Source organism: Cenococcum geophilum (genome assembly GCF_001692895.1).
Source record: "Cenococcum geophilum 1.58 unplaced genomic scaffold K441scaffold_8, whole genome shotgun sequence".
Classification (NCBI taxonomy): Eukaryota; Fungi; Ascomycota; class Dothideomycetes; order Gloniales; family Gloniaceae; genus Cenococcum; species Cenococcum geophilum.
The window spans coordinates 1,297,867-1,319,811 of NW_027137566.1; positions in this window are offsets into that span (position 1 = coordinate 1,297,867).

The window sequence follows — 21,945 nt, forward strand, 5'->3', positions numbered from 1 at the left end:
AGACATAAGCACGGCAAAAGGGTCGCGCAAGCCTATGCAATTGGATTATCTATAAACGAGAATCTAAAGCTAGAGAAAAGGAAAGGAAAGGACAGGCGGCAACGTGAGGAGTTATACACAATCCCTAGTCACGTGAGAGTCACGTAAGCCCTGCGTCTACTATAACGTCTACCATAGCTGCCGCTTTCTGCCAGTGCCGTAACATTACCCCCCCCCTCCGCAAAAGCCTGCCCTCAGGCTTTGTATATCCGTATTACGCCCATAGGGCGTTCTTATCTTTATACTCTTCCGGTAGCTTATTATCTTTATTATACCAGCATTCCATCCATTTATCTAGGTACTTTAGCGGTCCTAGTTTATTAGGATAACAGCTATAGAATTCTTAAAGCTTATAGGGACTACTAATAAAGTTCTATATAGGGTAACAGGTAGAATCTAGGTCATAGCCTTTCCAACTAATGCGGTACTTTAGCGTTTTCCTTACTAGCTTATAGGCCAGTATCTCTTTAATTTCCCATTTATCATCGCCATTAACTTAAATCGGTAGGGGGGGTTTATTCTTTTATCTAGGTAATAGGTCGTTTGCTACCTTCCGTAGCTTATCTAGTAAAAAGATAGGGTAAACCTTAATTAAATCTAGGAGCTTTACTTTATATAAGTTGCCTATTTTCTTAAGGACCTTATATAGTCCTACCATCTAATAATTAAGCTTATAACTTAGCCGTTCCGTCTTCTAGTTCTTTATTATAACCCAGACTATATCACCTATAGTAAAGTTAGGCTTACGCCTATGCTTGTTTACCTACTGTTTTATTAATTTTTAAGCCTTTTCTAGATTTATACGGGCTATCGTCCAGGCTTCCTCTAAGCGTTTAGCGTACTGCTAGGCTTCCTCATAAGACAGTTTCTCGCGTACGGTCCGTAGTTCTTTTGGTCTATCCCAGTTAAAGCTTATTTATAGTAGGTACCCTATTTCTAGTTAGATAGGTGCGAATTCCATAAAGTTATAGGGTAAGGTCGCCTGGGCGTAGTCCATTAGAGGTAGCAGTTTACCCTAGTTATCTTAAAAGTAGTTAATAAAGGGCCAAAGTCTCTAGTCTAAGTATTAATTTACAATCTCCGTCTAACCGTCTGTCTAGGGGTAGTATGCTATAAAAAGCTTTAGCCTAATTCCTAGGATCCAAGTAAACTCATTCTAGAAAGCCGATATAAACTACGGTCCGCGGTCCGATATAATAGTGTCTAGTAGTCCGTAAATTCGGTATATATAATAGATATATAGTCGGGCCGCCTCTTTAGTATCAATATTCTTGTAACAGGGGATTAAAAAAGGGCGTTTACCAAAACGGTTAACTAAGATCATAACCATATTATACCCGTCACGGTCCACTGGTAGTTTATAGAAATCTATAGAAATATGCTACTAGGGGCGCTCTAGTATTAGGAGTGGCTTTAATAGTCCTGGGGTCTTATCTCGTGGAATCGTAGACCTACGGCAGTTACTGCAGTTCCGTATATAACGGTCAATATCTATAACCATTCTAGGCCAGTAGTAACGGTCACCAATAATCTTATAGGTCTTATTTTTTTCAGGGTAGGCCGTAGAGACCTAGGTATATACTTCGGTAATAAGCCGGGTTTATAAGTTCTATTCTTCTACTACTACTAGCCGTTTTTAGTGCTTAAGTAGTCCATTTTCAAGGGACCATAGGCTAGTAATATCCTTTGCCTTTTCGCGGTACTCCTATAGAGAAGGGTCCGTACAATTTACTTACAGTAGTTTATTAATAAGGTCAAATTCCATAGGGTTAATAGGACATATCTTAGCGCTTAAAGATTTAGTACTTAGTTCTTCCTATATCCAAGGGTCAAGGTGCTCTAGTTATAGTAGCGCCTGGGTCCATAATAAGATCTTTACAGCTATCTAGTCATTTAGGTCCTGTTTACGTCTTATAAGAGCATCCGCACGGTTAGTGGCGCCTGGCCTATACATAATTAGGAAGTTAAACTAAGATAGGATATCCGCCTAGCGCGCCTGCCAGGCTATAAGGGCTTTTGTTATTATAAAATATTCTAAGGCCTTATAATCTAAAACCACTTAGATAGGTTTAGGGGTCCCTTCTAGCTATACTCACCAGTGCTAAAAGCTATAGATAATAGCTAATATTTCTTTATCATAAATCGGGTAGTTTAGCTTAGCATTTACTATAGTCTTTAAATAGTAAGCAACAGGGTGCCATTCTCCGTTTATCTGCTTTTAGGAGTAAACGCTAGCTATAACACTATCTAAGGCATCGGTTTCTAGCATTAAGGGCCATTTTAGGTTAAAGTAGGCGAGTAAGGGAGCAGAGACCAGTCGTTTCTTAAGCTCGTTAAAGGCCTACCTATATACGGTATTAAAGTAAAAGGGCCGGTCCTTATAGGTAAGTAGGCTTAGTAGCCGGGTAATCCTACTATAGTTCTTAATAAAGCGTTAGTAGAAGTTATAGAACCCTAAGAATAACTATACCCCCTTTACGGTCCTTAGGGGTACCCATTAGTTAATTACGGCCGTCTTTTCTGGGTCTGCCTTAATCCCGTTTATACTAATAATAAACCCTAAGTACTTTATATACTTAACACTAAATTCTAACTTCTTAATATCGGCTTAGAGGCCAGCTTCCTAAAGCCATTATAGGACTTTACAGATATGCTCTTTATATTCCAGTTCGTTTTTAGAGTAGATTATAATATTATCTAGGTATACTATATAGAAGTCATTAAGGTAGTTAAATAGTATATTATTTATATATCGTTAGTATATAGCCAATCCGTTAGTTAGTCTAAAAGGCAGTACTTTATATTTATACGTTCCGTAACGGGTCCAAAATATAGTAAGGTTTTCTAATTTAGGGTCTATCCTAATTCGGTAAAAAGCCTAGCGGATATTAAGCTTCGTAAAGATCTTAGCTCTACTTATTCAGGCCAAAGTCTCATTAAGTAAAGGCAGTAGGTAGCGGTCTTTAAGGGTCAAATTATTAAGCTTATAGTAGTCGATATAGAAACAAAGTCCTCTATTTAGCTTTTTAGTAAAGAAAATAGGTAAGTTAAAAGGGGCTTAACTAGGCTTAATAAAGCCCTTATTTAGGTTATTAATAAAATACTACTTTATAGCCTATAATTCGGCAATAGATTACTATCGGAGGGGGCTATAGCTAAGGGTAACCACCTTATCCGGCTCAATTTTAATCTTATAGTTATACGGTCGGTAAGGCAAGAGTATATTAGATACTGCTTTAAAGAAAGTATCTTTAAATTTCTAGTATTAACAGGGCAGTTTCTATTCTACTAGCTCCTTATCCATAAGCTCGCCTTTCTCTTAGGCTAGGGCTTCTTTCTCTTTAATTATTTAATTAATTTTGTATAAGCTAGTTATAAAAGCAACGGTATTAGGCTAAACTAGGTTTCGGTAGAATCCTATAGCGCCAATATAGCAGATATTAACTAGCGGGAGGTCTATAGGTTTCTTTACAGATATTTATTAGGCCGTATTTTGCGGTATAGGGTTTATAGTCTTCCTTAGCTCACATTCCATTTTCCGCAAGTTATCCTTCCGGTTTATCAGTTTGGTATATTATCTAATATCCCTAGCCTTTCTTTATGGCTGCGTAGGGCCTAAGTTCTCTATTAGGGACTTAGCTAGGCCACTACTAACTTCCTAAGTCTTTAGTGCGGGTGGTGTAACATAGGCAGTTTAGGGGCGGCGTAGTATACGGATCCGTTGCGGATTAAGCTATATATCCTTCTTAAAAGCCTAGTCCCTACGCGTCGCATTGGCCTAGTAAATAGTGTTTATCTACGGCTGTATAAGGTTTTCTATTATAATACTAATCTCTTTTATAAAGGAAGGCGTTAGGGGTATAGTTTTGGGCTAGATAAGCTGCCTATTCTATACGTTAAGCTATAAGCCTAAATAGGCTAGCTATTTTCTTCCTAAAATTATATTATAGCTTCCAAGGTCCGTAATAAGGAAGGGGACGTTATACTACCTTTGTTTATTAACGCGGAGGTAGATCCGCAAGATAGTTATAATAAGTAGTTCTATCTATCCGTTATAACCGCGAATAGAAACTAGTTTAGATAGTTCTTTAAGGGGTACATTTAAAAAGTCAGCTAGTTTTACAGCGCACTTTATATTAATTAAGGTAAAGGCATTTGCTTCTAAGTTAGCTAAAGCAGAGGTTAAAACTTAATATCTATTACGAAATAAAGTATAAGGGATAGTGCAGCTTCTTCTACTAACTAGCCGACCTAGATCAATATATAACATATTAATCCCTTTTAACCCTAGAGAGGAGTCTTCCTCTAAAGTTCCTCTTTTTCCGGCTCCGTACTATCCTCCTAAATTAATAGGACCTCGTTTATCTTTACCTTTATTAGGCAGTTCCTTATAGGGTGGCCTATTTAACTATATAAGAAGCAAGCTCCTTAATTACTAAGGGCCTATATATAGGGGTCGCTATATATAGGCCGGGTGTATACTAGGCCCGCAATAGGGGTAGCTACGCGGCTAGCTACTAGGTTAACTATAGGAGTTGCTAATTATACTAGGGCACTATAGGCCGTACTTATAGTACTTACGGCCTAGTTTATAAGGTTTCTAGTTTTTAGCTAGTTAGCGCATGCCTTAATTTAACGAAGGCCTTAGTTAATAGCTAGGTAATAGTCCGTAAGTTCCTTTAATATCTATACTATAGTATAAGCTAGTAATACGGCCCGCTATAGGTCCAGGGTAAGCTTATTAAAGAGGTCTAGTAGTAGGTCTTCCTAGGGGATCTAGGCCTGTCCGGCTAGGTATAGAAAGCGGGTTTAGATACTAGCGTCTATATATTGCTTGGCAGCATCTACCTTAGCAACGCACAATGCTAAGACCTCCTACAATATTCGCGAATATCGAACGCAGTCACTACGTGGCTAATTCGCTTTTAATATCGCTAAACTTATTAATATTTATTATACATTTATCATCTATTTGTTTAAGAATTATTTTATAACGCTATTACCGCTTATAACCAACTAGGAGATTTATACGCGTGTATAATCCTAATAAGCAAACCCACCTAGACGACCTACCTTAACTACACCATCGTCTACAACCGCTATACCCTCCTCCACTAGTTCTATAATGCCGTCTAAGGCTAATATACGCGCCGCTGCCGTAAAAGAGCGCGAAATTGCTAAAGAGTAAAGGGATTAAGCCCGAGATAAAAGGGAGATTTAAAAGTATAAGAAAGAGCATAAAGCCCGCCTAGTAGAGGAGGCTCACTAGTATAAATACCACCTGGCTTAAATAGCTTAATTATAGTTAGGCTTGGCCGCTTCGGCCTTATAGGCTACTATAACAGCTGCTACAGCTAATATCCTTAGTAAGCCTCTCCCTCCTAGTATAAAGTCGCTCGAATTTCGCCTTTTTAGCGTTATAAAAAGGGATTACCTAGACATTTTTAAGGGTACCTTTAATCTAGTAAACCTCGCCTATCTTTAAGTTTATACCGCTTAAATTAAAATCACCAACAAGATATAGATTGAGAATAGTACTCTAGTTATAAGGAAGGTAAAGGTAGATAGGAAGCTATTTACAGATAAAGGCGTCTGGTTTAAAGGTTTTACTAACTATATAGTTATTACTAGCACCCTTTATATATACCCGCTAGACCTTATTACTAGCATACTTCTCTAGATAAATATAATTTGTACCTTATTAACCTAGTATATCTAGGTAGGTTATATACTTAACTTAGCACTTAACTATTATACCTTTATAATAACCAATAGCCAACTAGAGCCCGCTAATTGGCAAATACCAGCCTAGTATATAGCGCTATACCTTATAATATCTAGTGCTATCGGCTTTGCCGCCTTAAAGAGACCTAGGTTAGATACCTCCTATACCTCTAATACCTACCATAGGTTTAATAGCAGAGGCTGCGATAATATAGCTTGTAAATACCCGTATAAGTGCTTAAAGTATAGTAAAGATTATACTATATTATCTAAAGCTTGCGCCTAGGAATAGTAAGGCAAACCTTATAAAGTAGGGTCTAGCCTAATAATAATACTAACTTTAATTATACGCCTAGGACCTAGGCCTAATATATTACTATTATTCTCTACCTTTATAGAGGTAAAGGCTCTCTACTACTTTTTATCACCCCTAAGGATCTTAGCGTGGCACTCCCTTCTATCTAACTACCTAGGTAATTTACTAGCCACCTTAGTAGGCATCCTAACCTATAGCTGCGAGATAGGAGCTAAGTCTATTCTTACCCTAAGATCTTGTAGAAACCACAACTCCTCTTAAGATAACGCCGACCTTATCTCTAAGAAGATAATATTAGACCTTGAAAAAGGACATATTAGAATTACGATAGGGCCTATTATAGTCTTACCTCTTAGCCTAGCGCTAAAATTGGATAGAGGATACCGCCGAATTCACGATCTCTCCTTTCTACTAGTATCTTTAGTTAATAACGCAATCCTAGAAGAATATAGAGCACTAGTATACACTACAGTTACCGCTATTTAAGCCCACGTTATTTCTATAGGTTGTAAATATCTGCTGCTTAAAAGAGATATTAAAGACGCGTTCCGTATAGTCCCCCTATTTTATAGGGCAAGAACATTAATAGGCTTCTCCTAGGAAGGTGTTACCTACTAGAAATACTACCTATTCTTTAGTCTTTAAACTGTGCTGCTTATATTTAACCTCTTTGCGGAAGGCCTATACTAGATACTTTATTTATAGCTACCTTACGAGGTAGAACACTACCTAGATGATTTTATCTTTATCCTTACCAACCTAAACAACTTAGCGGCTATTACCTAGACTTACATCTCTATTACTAACTCCCTAGGTATCCCTTAAAATAGCTCTAAAGATATAGCAGGAACTATTATTAAAGTTCTAGGATATACTATTAACACTATATAAATATAAACGCGATTATTACCATAGAAACAATTACGTATTATTAAGAAAGTCACTACCGCACTCTAATACGGCTTATTATTGTTTCTTTAAGCCTAGTAACTTACGGGCTACCTTATATAGTGCGCCTATATAATTAAACTCGGTTAATCTTACTCTAAATCCCTCTAGATCTTTATTACTGCTTAGCTGGAGACTTTAGCAAATAAGCATAAACCTAGGCGATTCAGCACTAAGTTGCGAAGTGACTTATATATCTAGCTTAACCTACTTACTATAAGTAATAGGGTATTGTTCTTTAACAACATTAAGCGTACCTATATTTATCTCTTTACTAACGCCTCTACCCAGTTTGGGTTTAGTGGCTTTTACTTTTTTAAGGAACTTAAATATAAGGATAACTAGTAGTGGTATACAGCTAACCTCCCTTAATCTTAGGCGTTTAGTATATTACCTAAGCCCAGTTAATAAGTAGACTATATTAATCTAAAAGAGATACATACTATTGCTTATGCATTTAATCTATAGTCTACTAACTAGCAGTATAGCGTACTATCTATTTACACTAATAGTATAGTAGTTCACTAGGGCATTAAGAAGACTATTATCTATAGCGTAGCAAACGAATTGCTCCGCAAGATTATACTGGCTACTATAGCTTACGATATTATAATATCCGCGAAGTGGATCCTAGGTAATTTAAATAGCTTAGCTAATANACTATCTTAATTCNAGGCNNNNGCTATNTATTAGTTCTNCCTATACTAGGCCCTTAATTTATTACTACTAAAGCTAATAAGTTTTTAATAGGTGCCGTAAACCTAACGGACTACTTATAACCGCCTATAAACTTTAAAGATAATATTAACGCGCTATTTAACCTCTATACGCTCCTTCTCTAAAACGGCCTTATGCTAGTAACCCGTAGGAACTATTCCTTAGTAATTAATAGCTGGGAGTTATACTGCGCACTTAAAGAAGTCTCCCCCTACCCGGCTAAGCCGCGTAAACTAGGTAAATGGATTACCCGCTGCGTGTTTAGTACCTCCTAGCTATAGATAGGTAGGCTTAAGGCCAAAACCTTATAAGCCTACGTCTCCGTAATTCGCTCGCGCCACGTAGATTACGGCATCTTAATTATAGTATTTAAGGATCCTATAGTACACTAATTACTTACCAAAGCAGCCGCTATCTCTCCCTTAGTAAAAAAGGATAAGCAACCTATTACTAGGGATATTCTAGCCTAGGTAGTAATACACGGCCTATTGCTACTAGATATTAACACTAATACTATATTTACCCTCGCATTTACTAGATTTCTACGGATAGGCGAGATTATATATATTATGGCGGAGCTTAAAAACCGAACAACCTTCCTAGTAAAAAAGGCCACTTAATACGATATTACCTTTACGCCTAGTGGAATAATATTCCGCCTTAAATGGAGTAAAGCCAATAAGCAACACTAGGGCGTTAACGTCGCCATCGCGGCGGTAGGCGGCCTATTATGCCCAGTTGCTGCTATAACAAAGCTATTTAATAGGGACCCTTAACCCCTTAACTCTCCCTTATTTAGTCTTAATGGTAAACCCTTTACCTCTTTAGGGGTTTATAAGATCCTTTTCTTCTATCTAGTAGCTGCTAGGATTAACCTAAGTAGTTACTTAAACTACTTTTTCCGCTAGGGCGCTGCCTAGTTTACTAAAGATTTAGGGTGTTTATATTAGCAAATTTAGCAGCTAGGTTAATAGTTATTAGAAGCCTTTCGCCTATATATTAAAACTAAGACTACTAACCTCTATCGCCTTAACTCTTACTTTTAGCGTAGTGTACCGCTTTTAGCGTAAGGATTACTACGTAGTAAGTTAAGATGTTAAGAAGGCCGCTAAGGCACTAGTAGTAAGCGAGCTAATAGCGATTTTCTATACCGGGTATAGAAAATCCTAATTAGTTGGCTTATAACTTAGGGTTGGCAGAATATAGCAGAATATAATAATATGGCAGAACTTGGCAGAATACAATAATATAGCAGAATTTAGCAGAATGCGATAATGTGGCAGAATTTAGCAGAATGCGATAATGTGGCATAATTTGGCAGAATGTGATAAGGTGGCAGAATTTAGCAGAATATAGCAGAATGCGGTAATGTCTTATTAGGCGTAGGAGCTTCGCTTAAGGACATCTAGCCGCTTTAGGGCAAATCCTTAGCAGATTTAAGTGCTAGGAACTAGTAAAACTATTAAAAACTAGCCCTAGAGCAACCTTATAGCCCTATACCTCCCAATTATATAAAAATTAAATATCCCCTTATATAACTGCGATAGATAGATACTAGCGTCTATATATTGCTTAGCAGCATCTACCTTAGTAACGCATAATGCTAAGACCTTCTGTAATATTCGCGAATATTAAACGCAGTTACTACGTGGCTAATTCGCTTTCCCTACCCACTATCCCTTATACTTAGTATGCATTATATATAGATAGCGCTTTAAGGCAATTCTTTAGTAGGTACTAGGAACTAGCAAAACTACTAAGAGCCAGCCTTAATGCGACCACTATAGTTAGATAGTCTTACAGCTATAGGCTTGCGGTTAGGGATATCTGGCCGCTTTAGGGCAAATCCTTAGCAGATTTGAGTGCTAGGAACTAGTAAAACTACTAAGAACTAGCCCTAGAGCGACCTTATAGCCCTACGCCTCCCAATTATACAAAAATTAAATATCCCCTCACGTGACTGCGATAGATAGAAGGCCAAAAAGGTCTCCGTTATTTTTATATTTAGGCTTTTATAGCTAAGGCGGGCGTTTTATACTTTAAAAGGGTCTTTATAAATAGAAGATAAGTATTTAATTATTTCTTCTTTAGAGATAAAGGGGTCTACTAAGTCTTTAGTGTATTGCGGGCGTAAATACGTCTAGGTGTCTTCGCTAATACGGCCAAAAATATAGGCTATTCTAGCTCGGGCGTTAGGGAAGTGGTCTGTATTAACTTTAAGCTTATCCCGCAATTAAAGCTTCTAATTATTAAATATAGGGTCGGTTCTATTTGTAAGTAGCGGGGGATCCGCAACCTTTACTGACCGCCTTAATGCTATATAGGCCTCAGTAGGTCCACTAAGGCGCTAGGATAGGGCCTAAAAGACTATAGCAAGTCTTTAGTTGTCTAATAATAACTCATTATTAGATATAGGGGTATCTCTGGCTTTAAGCAGCTCTCGCAGTCATTTAATTTCGGCATTAGCAGCCGCAAGCTCCGCCTAAGGGGTTAAAACGTTAATTATTTCTTCATCTAAAGTATTTAAGGGTCCTACAGCTGCTTTACCTACTGCTGTAGTTCATAGTATAATGGTAGGGGTGTTAGGTAATTCCGGGTAATTTCTTTAGGGGTTCTAGTCTATACGTATCTTATAGGTTCTTTCCTTAGGGTTCTATTCTTTTCTTTTAGGTCCTATCCTTATAGTCCTATTCTATATTCTTATAGATATATTTAAGTTCCTTCTTAAGAAAAAAGAGTAGAGGGAGCTTTAGGTAATGTTAGCAACTTAGTTAATCGAGATATAAGCACGGTAAAAGAGTTACGCAAGCCTATGCGATTAGATTGTCTATAAACAAGAATCTAAAGCTAGAGAAAAGGAAAGGAAAGGATAGGTAGCAACGTAAGGAGTTATATACAATCTCTAGTTACGTAAGAGTTACGTAAGCCCTGCGTCTACTATAATGTCTACTATAGCTGCCGCTTTCTGCCAGTGCCGTAACAGGTTTCTTAGCAAGTTGCGCTAGTGGAGTAGCTCTAATTATACGGATATCTAGGGTGCTAAGCTCGCTTAGATTATCCATAGTTTCTTATTTAGGTTTAGGTTTAGTATTAGGTATAGAGTTAGTATTAGATTTAGGTTTGGGTTCTTTAAGAATCCTTTTTATAGTAGAATACTAGCCCTTTTAGTATTTTCGTATATAGAGCTTAAGCTTTTACTTGGCTTGGGGCGGTATAGTACTTAATAATAACTTATAAAATTTAGTAAAGTTTTTAAATCCTTAGTGAACGTTAGTAGAATTCTTATATTAGTAGAATTCAGTAGAATTCCTAGGTTAGTAGAATTTAGTAGATTCCTTAGGTACGGGGTAGATAGTCGTAGAAATTTTAAACTAGTAGATCGTGGTAGATTTTTCAGATTTTAGTTTTAGGTCTAAGCAGCAAGTTATAAGGCACTTCTACTTATAACGGGAGGCAGTAAATAGAAGCTTAAGGTTGTCCTAATTAATAGTTACCTTATATAGCTTTATCTAGGATTATCTAAGGATTACTAAGTAACCTAAAGTAGTAATAAAAAGTTTAATTAATTCTTTATAGTTTAGGTATTAGAGTTTCAGGAATACTATATAGGTAATACGGCCTAAGACGGTGCGTTTACTATTAAATCTAAATACGTTAATATACCGGTTAAAGGGGATTAGGGTAAAACCATTATCTTATACAAAGATCTTATTAATAAATCCTATACCGCTAGCTCCTGTATTAATTAGGATTCAAGCATTAACCTATTAACCATTCTACTAAAGACGGCCGTTAATAGTTATGCTACGGTCCCAAGAGTTAGAGTTCGTAACGTTAAATACGTTTAATGAGATCCTATAGTAAAGCTATCTTAGAGAGCGACTTAGCTCCAGAACCTTCCTTTTAAAAGTAATCAGGGTGGGGTTCTTATAGGATATTAGCTATAGCTTTGTCCTTATAAATAGTGCTTATTAAATACAGGGCTAGAACTAGGTAGAGATTAAAGACGGTAACCGAAAGACTAATGCGGTAAATAACTGCTGGTATTAGCCGTTTATAATTTATATTTAGGTATAAAGATAGAGCAGTAGTTAGAGAGGTAAGAGCTACTTCTATATTTAAAGTAAAGGCCTAGCTTAATACGTTATTCTTATTTAGAGAACCCTAGTAGGGCGTACCCTAGGGTCCTAGTATCAATATCTATAGCATTAGGGTGCTTAGGCTAAGACGATAACTTAGTAGACGTTTATAGGGTTGCTATATTATATCGTAGAGCGGGCTTCGGTATTAGGCGTAGTATATTATTATATCGTTTATTAATAACGTTTATGCAGGCATTAAGGGCTCCCGGTAGGTCTACGCCTATTAGGGAGGTTTTTAGTTTAGGGCTTAAGGATTTAATAAGGCTATTAATTAGTGCGGAGTTGTTCTAGCCTATTTCCTTTACGTAACGGTTAAATTCGGAGAAGTATACTAGGAAACTTTTTATTCCTTAAGTCATATAGTTTATCTTTCTTTAAGTAGTAGCTTAGCGGTTTAGGTTACTATACGTAGCTTTAAGAAGTATAATTAGGCTTTATACTAAGTTTAGCTAAAGCAGTTTAATAAGGTTAGCTATATCTCCTCTTAGTCAACTTAGGGCGTAACAGAGTCAGTTAGCTTTAGTTAGGTAACGGTTAGTATTACTAGTTAGCTTATTTTTAAGCTAGCTTAAAAATAATTAGAGCTCTTATCGTTTACTAGTAAATACTAGGGGGTCTAGTAGTCGTTTAGATCGTTTTAGTGTAGTAGTCGGCTTAGGGTAAGTAGCTACTACAGGTTCAAGGCTTATATTCCGCGTATTCATCTCCAGAGATAGCGTTTAGTCTTAAAGTCCTAACGTAGGCATCTTAAGGGCGCGGACTTCTTCTTAGAGGTCCTTAATTAATTGCTAGTATTATACTTCTTATTTAGCTTATTATTAATTTAAAGTGGCTTAGTTCTGTTTAAGGGCGTCTATAAAAGACTTCTATATCCCTACTAATTATTCTTAGAGTGCGGATATAATACTAGCGGCCATTATAGGGGCTTCGGGTTCGTTCTGCATGTTAATAGTAGTATAGGTAGTTAACGTAATATAGTGTTACGGAGTAAGTATAAGTAACGATAATATATAGTAAGGTAGATATTATTAAGCTATATATATAAACTATATAAGGAGGTCAAAACGTTACATAAGGAAAGAAGGTAGGAAAATAGGAAAAAAGGGCATATATTGTTAACTTAGTTGCTTAGTTAACACATATATAGGCAGAATAGGGTTTAGGTCGTAGTCCTGGCAGAACTTAGTAGAATTTGGTAAAACTTGGCAGAATATGGCAGAATATGGCAGAATGCCGTAGATTACCATTAGATTGCCATCAGATTGCCGTTAAATTGCTATTTCGCGGTTAGTCTCTAATTGCTAAGTTGGTGGAAATAGGTAGACGTATGCAAGGTGTTATGGGGGTGTCCTATGACAGACACCTACCTAGTAGAGCCAGTCTTTTAGTCCTATTATTCCTGTTCTTAAGAGTGTTGCTATTATATTTTCTGCTTTTATTAGGAGGCTATTATATATATATAATAACTAAGGGTAGCGAATAAGAAGGATTTTAATAATATCAATTACATTTACTAGGATAGATTTAAGGTTAAGGATATAGTTATACTTTATAATATATAGCTAAAGTAAGTTTATTCTAGCAGTTATAAGCTAAATCTAAATAGCTAGGCCTATTCTGTGTACGTAACCCTTATAAAGGATAGTACTTAATTAAAGATCTTAAAAGTATAATATTCCGTAATTAAACTCTAGGAAATAGATTAGAGAAGTTCTATTAATAATAGATATCTAAAGTCCGCTAGCAAGACTGGCTTAACTAGTTAAGCGGAATAATACTATAAAAAATAACAGTAGAGCTAAAACCTAAGAAAGATATATAAAATCTACTAGTATTATAACACTATGTAGTTTAAGAAGTGCGCGTTCTAAAAAGATCGTTTAATAGAACTAAGTATAAAACATTTAACTAGGAGATAGTTAAGTTTTAAGGTAGGGGAAGGGATATAAATAGCCGTATAATCTATCTATTTATTTACCGCATTTCCTAAAGCTCTTTCTATTACGCTTTCTTATTTACTTTTTTAGTTATAGAAATTTAATACGTGTTAATAGTAAGGTAAGTATAGAAAAATATTTACGTATAACCATCTAGTATTATTTACTATAAAGATATTAGTTCTACTTATAGCCTTTATTAAACTAATAGCAATTAGTTTATTTAATTATTAGAGCTAGTAAAACTCCATACCACTCTCTAGATTTAGTAGACTATTTAGATTAAAAAACCCTATTAAGGACTTTACTTTTTCGCCCTTAAGAAATCCTAAGAATAACTATAATTAGCTAAAGTATAAACTAAGTAAAATGTAAGAGGCTAGCCTAACCGGAATATATAATTATCTAATTAACAGTATCACTAGTAAGTAGAAGGTAAGTTAAAGGTAAGTTAAAGGTAAGTTAAAGGTAGAATAAGTTTTATGTATTAAAGGATAAACGCTTTTAACCACTTCTATTTAGAGACTAATTACTAGTTCTTCTCTAAAGGGGAACTAGCTTCCTATATATTCCTTCTAAGACGCTAAGTAAAACCTTTTACCTTTAACCTATCTAACTATGTCTTCTAGAATATAGATAGGATATAGATAAAACCTCCTATTGTCTTATTAGATATATACCTCCTAGGGGATTCCGTTATAATTACCTCCCCTCCTAAAGTCTTAGTCCTTTAAGACTTCGCCTCTACTAAGCTTTTATAGAGTTCCGGCTAAAACTACTAGGGAAACCCTTAGTAGAAAGGTACTCTATAATGCGACTTATTGCCAGCTCTTTACTAGCGCGTAATTTTACTTTATCTTTTATTTCTCTACTCTTCTCCCACCCTAGCTCCTTATAGTGCTTTTATAATGGGATTTTAATAATAGTAATAAAAATTTAGTGGGATTTACCTCTCTAATTTTAGGAATTTATTATAAATAGATCTAGAGGTTGTCTAGTATAACGCGTTAACTAACTACTAACCCTATTTACCTAAATAGGCTTTAATAATAACGTTTTTTATTTTAATTTCTTTCTGTTTATAAGTTATTGTCTCTCCCTCGTCCTTCTATTAATAACACTATTCGTCTTATTCTTAAATAGGCTATTTTTATTATATCTCGCCTTTCAGCTTCTATATCTTTAGCCGTACTTCCATTACTACCTTATTATCTTTTCTTAACGCGTTTATAAGCAATAGGATCCCTACCTTATCTCTTATAATAATGCTAACTTCTTAGAGTATTCTCTTACAATAGCTCGTAGTTTTTCTACACGTCCCTAAACCGGTAGTAGTGTTATTAATCTCCCGGTGACGCCCCAGACAGCGTCTATTACTCCTATAGCAGTTTCCCTAAAATACTATTTGTTAGTATTACCTGGGGGGGTACTGTAATTGCAATATAAGGTAACAGGTTCTTTTATTCATTTATGTCTTGTTCTCTAATCGTATATGGATAGGTGGAATTTAAGGGGTTCCTAAGTTCGCTTAGCTCACGTAGTTACCTCACGTAATTGCTCCTCCAAATTCTGCTTGCTTGTACAGATACTAGCGACATTTATAAAAAGGAAAGAAGGTAAGAAAGTATAAAGGAGAAGTATATAGCAGTACGGTGCCAGCTTAGACGGACTATAGGCGTAATAGTACAATCGTTTAGTTGGTAAACTCTATCTATATATTCCAACACTGGCAGTTCTTTCTTTATGCGTAAAACCACTAATATATAGACTCTGTTAACGTAGTATTCGTAGCTTATAAAGGCCGTAGGGGGGGGGGAGCACGCTGGCGTTTGGGGCGCGCTATTAATGTAATTTTTAACGTAGCAGATCTGCAGGGGAGGCAGTAGGCGGTGTCGGGATTATAGGTAGGGGGAGCCGTAACGTTTATAGGCAAGGGGAGCTCGGCTATAGGAGGAAGGTTATTTAAGGCAGTTAGAGCTAAGTTGTGCTATTACTGGGCAGGTTGCGGAGGTTTGTATAAGCTTAGCTGCCATAGATCCTTAGCTTTAGTTAAGGGAGAGGGTAAAGCTAGCGGGGCTTGCGCGGGCGGAGCTTGTGCGGATAGAGCTTGCGTAGGCGGAGCTTGCGTGGACGGAGCTTGCGCGGACAGAGCTTGTGCAGACGAGGCTTGTATGGACGGAGCTTGCTAGAGTATAGATGCAATAGGTGGTTGAGGTGTCCTAGGGGTAGTGGCAGACGACATTAGAGTTAATGGACGTAATTTAAGACGGCGGTTGATGATATATGAATTAAAAGGTCCTTTAGTACTAATAAATAGTCTGATTTTTGCATCTGACCATTCCGTACGGTCGTCCTCGTAAGCGACGTCGTACAGTGCTTATAGTACTGACTTGCTCTTTATATTAAAGACCTATACTCTATTATGTCGGAGTAGTTGTTTAAGTCCCTTAAGTTTAGACCTGTCGGCGTCTTTAAATGTCTGTACCGTAAAATTATTAAAGTCCTCTTGGTATGATTCCTATAAGCTTTTATCTTTAAAGTCCCATTTAATATACTTATTGATTTTGAAGTCAATATAGTTGGTGATATCTTCTGCGGTGGTCTCGCTGGTTAGGGTAATCCCGTTGGCCCAGTTTGGACGTTGGATTCCTGTGTCGGACATGATTGACTGGCGTAGGTCGTGGTGTAGGGTCGTGGTGTAGGGTCGTGGTGTAGGGTCGTGGTGTAGGTCGTAGTGTAGGTAGGGGTGCTGCTGACGCTGCTGGGTGTACTGGCGCTTAGTAAAGAGGTCGTACTGGGTATTGATTTGCGTGGTGGACGCGAACCGAACGAAGCCTTGGTAGGAGTCGGTTCTTTGAGTTCCCAGAGCCTATACCGGAAGGGTTCTCCTTAGCAAACGCGACGTGATCGACGGGCCTTGGTAGGAGCGATCGCGTATCGTCTCTCTTCGTAATGACACCTGGCTGATCTGTGATATCCACTAATCAGTGTCGGTATCACCCGGGGGGGTACTGTAATTGCAATATGAGGTAACAGGTTCTTTGATTCATTCGTGTCTTGTTCTCTAATCGTATATGGACAGGTGGAATTTAAGGGGTTCCTGAGTTCGCTTAGCTCACGTGGTTACCTCACGTAATTGCTCCTCCAAATTCTGCTCGCTTGTACAGACACTATTATTGCTACGTTTATACTCTTATACAGGATCCTTCCCACGTCTATAAGATGCCTTACTCTAGTAAAAATAAATCTAAGTGCTCCTATTATCGCAGTAGGAGAAAGACCTATATCCCGGTATTTCCCATTCCGTCCTATTCTAGATTTCGCTAATTATGCTAGATCCCTACTATCTATACATATAAGACTTATAGGCTCTAACGCGCCATCTAAGATTTCCGCTAATATCCTAATAGTAATAGGCGGGGACAGAAGGTGTCTTCCCTTATTTATAGACTCTTTAATTCTATAAAGGTTTTCACTACTATAGAGATATAACGTTCTCGGATATATAGTATCTAGGAGCGTATATATAAACAGCTCGTCCTTATTAATAATAATATTTATACTCTTACGCGGGCTACTCTAGCTAGGTAAGTTTCTTTAGTAACTCGCTTAGGAACTATACTAACTTCTTTAGTTAACATCTCTCTAATTTCTACTTAGACGCCAATTTAGAACCTAGGGATACTAAGGATAGTAATAAACGTTAAGATAAACGTTTTCCTCGCCAGTCTCCTACCCGTATTAGTTCTTCCAGTACCTATTATTCTAAGAAGAATATTAGTGGAAGTGCTAATACTTCTAGGGATAGAGGAGCTAATAATACTATTAATAATAACGTTAAAATGGAAAAGGAGGCTCCTATTACTGCTGCCGGTATTTAAGTTATTACTTAGCTCTTTCCTTCTTCTTATAGAATAGCTTTATATGGTGCCTCTTGGGTGCCTCTAGGATGCCTTATTATTAGGAATTAACTTTATACTTTAGGGATACCTTTATTTTAAGCTTTAGTGATAATCTATATAAACGTAATACACTACTATAATCCCTATATATAATAAACGGGTGATATTCTTATAGGTACCTTATAATTCCTTAAAATTTCTAATTCTTTATAGGCTATCCTTTTGCTCCTCTTCGTACTATTAACTCTATTACGTATCTCTAGTGCTAGGCCAGATACTCTTCTTTTATCCCTAGGGGATCTTTCTAAATCCCTAAGGCCACTTCTTATAGTGCTACTACTTCTTCTTAAACAGCGTCTTCTTTAAATAGTATCCCTAGTGGTTCTCCTATAGATCCTTATAGGCTTCCTCTTATAGGATTCTAGGATCCCTATTATAATAGCGAAACGTTTCCGTTCTTAATACCTATACTTAATCCTATAGTTTTAATTTATGGGGTTTTCCCTATTACTTTACCTATAGTATATCCGGAACTATTTTTAAGTCTTTACCTTTAGTTCTTAGGAAGGTTTTAATTACGGTATTGCATCCCGGCCGAAGGTACTCTTTAGGTTCCCAACTATTATATACCTAAAAGTATCCTTCCCAATAAACTAAAAATTTGCGCTTTTTTTAGCGCTATCTTTAGTCTAAAATGTCTTCTATATTCCATTCTAGTTCCCTATTAATTTTGCTAGGTAGGGGTAGTTCTGCACTATTTCTTCTCCGGTATAGCTCTAGTAAGGAAATATAAAATATAGGATATATTAGATAAGATTTTAGTAATTCTAATTTATAAGCTTAGTTTCCTTTAGTTTTTTTAACTATCTTAAAGGGTCCGAGCCACCGGTAATCTAGCTTCTTCTTAATACGTTTTATTTGGATATTTTTTATAAATAGTAAGACTTCGTCTCCTATCTTAAATTCTTTTAGCATATATTTTTCGTTATAGTACCTTTTTTACACGGCTTAGGCGTCTAGTAAGTGCTTTTTAAGTTCCTCTTTACGAATTCTTATTTGCTTAATTCTTTTGGACGCTACTAGTGCCTCTCTTTTAGGAATAATATTCTTAACGTTTTAGGGGTTATTTGCTTTTACCCCAAATAATACTTTATAAGGGGTTATTTTTATACTGCTATAGATGCTTATATTATATATATACTATACTAAAGCTAACCATAATATCCAATTATCCTATTAATAATTAACATAGCAGCGGAGGTAGTGTTTTAACAACGCATTTAAACGCTCTATTTACCCGTCTATTTATAGGTAGAAGGTAGTACTTATTTTTTACTATATTTTTAATAAGAGATAGAATAAAGACTAAAATGCACTATTAAATACGGTACCTCTATTAAACATAATTCCCCTTAGCGTGCTAAATAAGAGCCACTATTCTAAAAATAGGTCTACTAGTTCTGCTACTATAATCGTTATTATAACAGTAAAGTATCCTAAAAACTTTATATACCTATTAATAATTACTAGGATAGCGTTAGCAACCTCTCCAGTTCTTATCTTAGTAGGGGGTAAGCCTATAATAAAATCCATTATTAATTCTAATATAGGTCCCTACGGAATAGGAAGTACTAATAACTCGCTATATAGGCGATGCCTAGATATCTATATCCTTTAGCACGTATTATACCTTAATATATAGTCCTTAACCTCTTTAGACATTCCGTCCTAAAAGTATTTCCTTTAAACAGCCTTAAGGGTTCTATTGGCACCGTAGTAACCCCTAAAAGGGTCGTTATAAAAGACCTTTAGAATTTTATCTTAAATCGCTTAGTTCTTTAGGATATATATAGCACCCTTAAAGCGCAACAGACCCTTTTAGTCTTGCTACTATAGCTTCTTAATAACTCCGGCTAAGTTAGTCTTTACTATATCTTTCTACCTCTCCCTAAAGGCGAAGGCGTCCCTTTATTAAGCTTAAAGAAGAAGATTTAGAAAGGTTTTATATAGATCGCTTACTTCTATTTCGCCTACCGCTATTATAAACTTAAGGCATAGCATAAGACGTTTTAAACCATTAGTGCTAGCAAATTCTCCTACCATTATATAGTGTACTACGCTACGGATAGGCATCTTACCTATCCCCCTTAGATCCGAAAACTCGCAGCTAATACGCCGTTAAGTTAAAGGTGCCGTAATACCTTTAGCATATCTCGTAGAATTCTCGCTAATTCTAGGGTACACTAACTTTATAATATCTACTTAGTCTATAACTTAGTCTATAACTATATCCTACAGCTTTATAATTATATCGCTTCGCAGCTACATTGCCAGGACTTCTATTCTGCCGCGAAATTCTATAGTTTTAGGGAAAAAGTCTTCTTTCTTCTTAAGCAAATTTTACAATATAGGGATTATTTCCCCTATGCTGTCCTAGATTCTCCCTATCTTATAATCTAGACATCTTAATAACCCATTAGTAGGATTTATCTTCCCTAGGCGGTACATAATTTTAAAGTTATACTATAATAGTGCCTCTACCCATCTCGCTTATTGACCGCTTAATACCTTTATAGTTATAAAGTATTTTAGGTTATTATAGTCTATAAGGACTTTAATAGGATAATTGCTTCCTATATAATAATATTACTAGTACTTTATTACTACAATTATTATAAGTAGCTCCTAGTTATATATTATATAATGCTGCTCTATAAGGGTTATTTTTCTTAACTAAAACGCCACAGGATGCTATTTTCCGTCTTTTAATTAAGATATAATTGCCCCTAGGGTAAAGCCAGATATATCCGTTTTAAGGTATATATATAGCTCCTAGTAGAAGTATATTAGAATAGGCGCTAATATAAACAAATCCTTTAATTAGTCTATAGCCTACTTAGCAGCTTCCCTAAATATAAAGGGTTCTAACTTCTTACCATTCTTAAATCCTTTTAGTAGATTAGTAATTAGGAGTATTACTTATAAGTAGTAAACAATAAACATTTAGTAGAAGTTTACCGTGCCTAAGAAAACCTATACTTCTCTAAATATTATAGGGTAGGGCCATTCCCTAATAGCGTCCACCTGACTTTTCTCTATTAACACTCCATTAACGCTAATAATAAAGCCCAAAAAATTAATGCTAGTAGTATAGAACGTGCACTTTTTTAGGTTTATATAGAGCTTATATTCCCGCAGTCTTTCTAGTACTATTTATACGTAGTGCGTATATACTTCGTAATTATTAGAGTAGACTACAATATTATTAAGATAGACTATATATATCGTGTCTAATAGGCCCAACAATACCTTATTAATATAGGCCTAAAATATTACTAGTGCGTTAGTAAGCCTAAATGGCATCACCAGGTACTTAAAGTGGCCATACTATATTCGAAACGCCGTTTTCCACTTATCGCCGGCTTTAATCCGGATTTAATAGTATATATCTTTTAGATCCAATTTTATAAATATCTTTACGCCTAACAGCCTGTTAATAAGCTCCCCTATTAAGGGTAATAGGTAGCAATTCTTTATAGTAATCTTATTTAGCGCCTAATAGTTAATATAGAGGCAAAGGGTTCCGTCCTTTTTAGGTATAAATATAATCGGTACCCCTATTAGGCTTATAGAGGGCTAAATCTATCCTCTTTAAAGATTGTCCACTATATATTAACGTAGTACCGCTAGCTTATTTTCTAATAGGTTATACAGTAGTCTAAAAGGAGGTTGTTTATCCCCTATATCTATCTTATACTTAACCAATATAGGGTTAAGTAAGGTTTATATAGCCTCTTTACTAAAAATATCCTTTAAGTCTATATATTCCTATAAAATCTCTAGTTCCTTAACTATGTATAGCCAGACATCCAAAAATAAATATCCCGTGTCCCTATTCTTAGTATTAAGAGTAGCATATATAGTATATACCTACCCTTCTTCTTATATATAGTTTAAGAAAGTCTCTTAATCTTTAACTATAATGCGCGGTTAAGACTTCTAATGTCAATATAAGGCTAAAGGCCAATTAATGTCCGGATTAACTTGGCGAAGCTATAGGTATCCCAAAACAAGGTTATACCCCTTAATTTCTGCGGTATAGAAGCGTATCTCCTACGTATCCTATAGACTATTACGGTCCTAGCTAGCTACGGAAAAAGCCTATTCCCTATAATATAGAATCTGGTAGCCTTTAATGCTTTAAATAGTGTGCACCTATA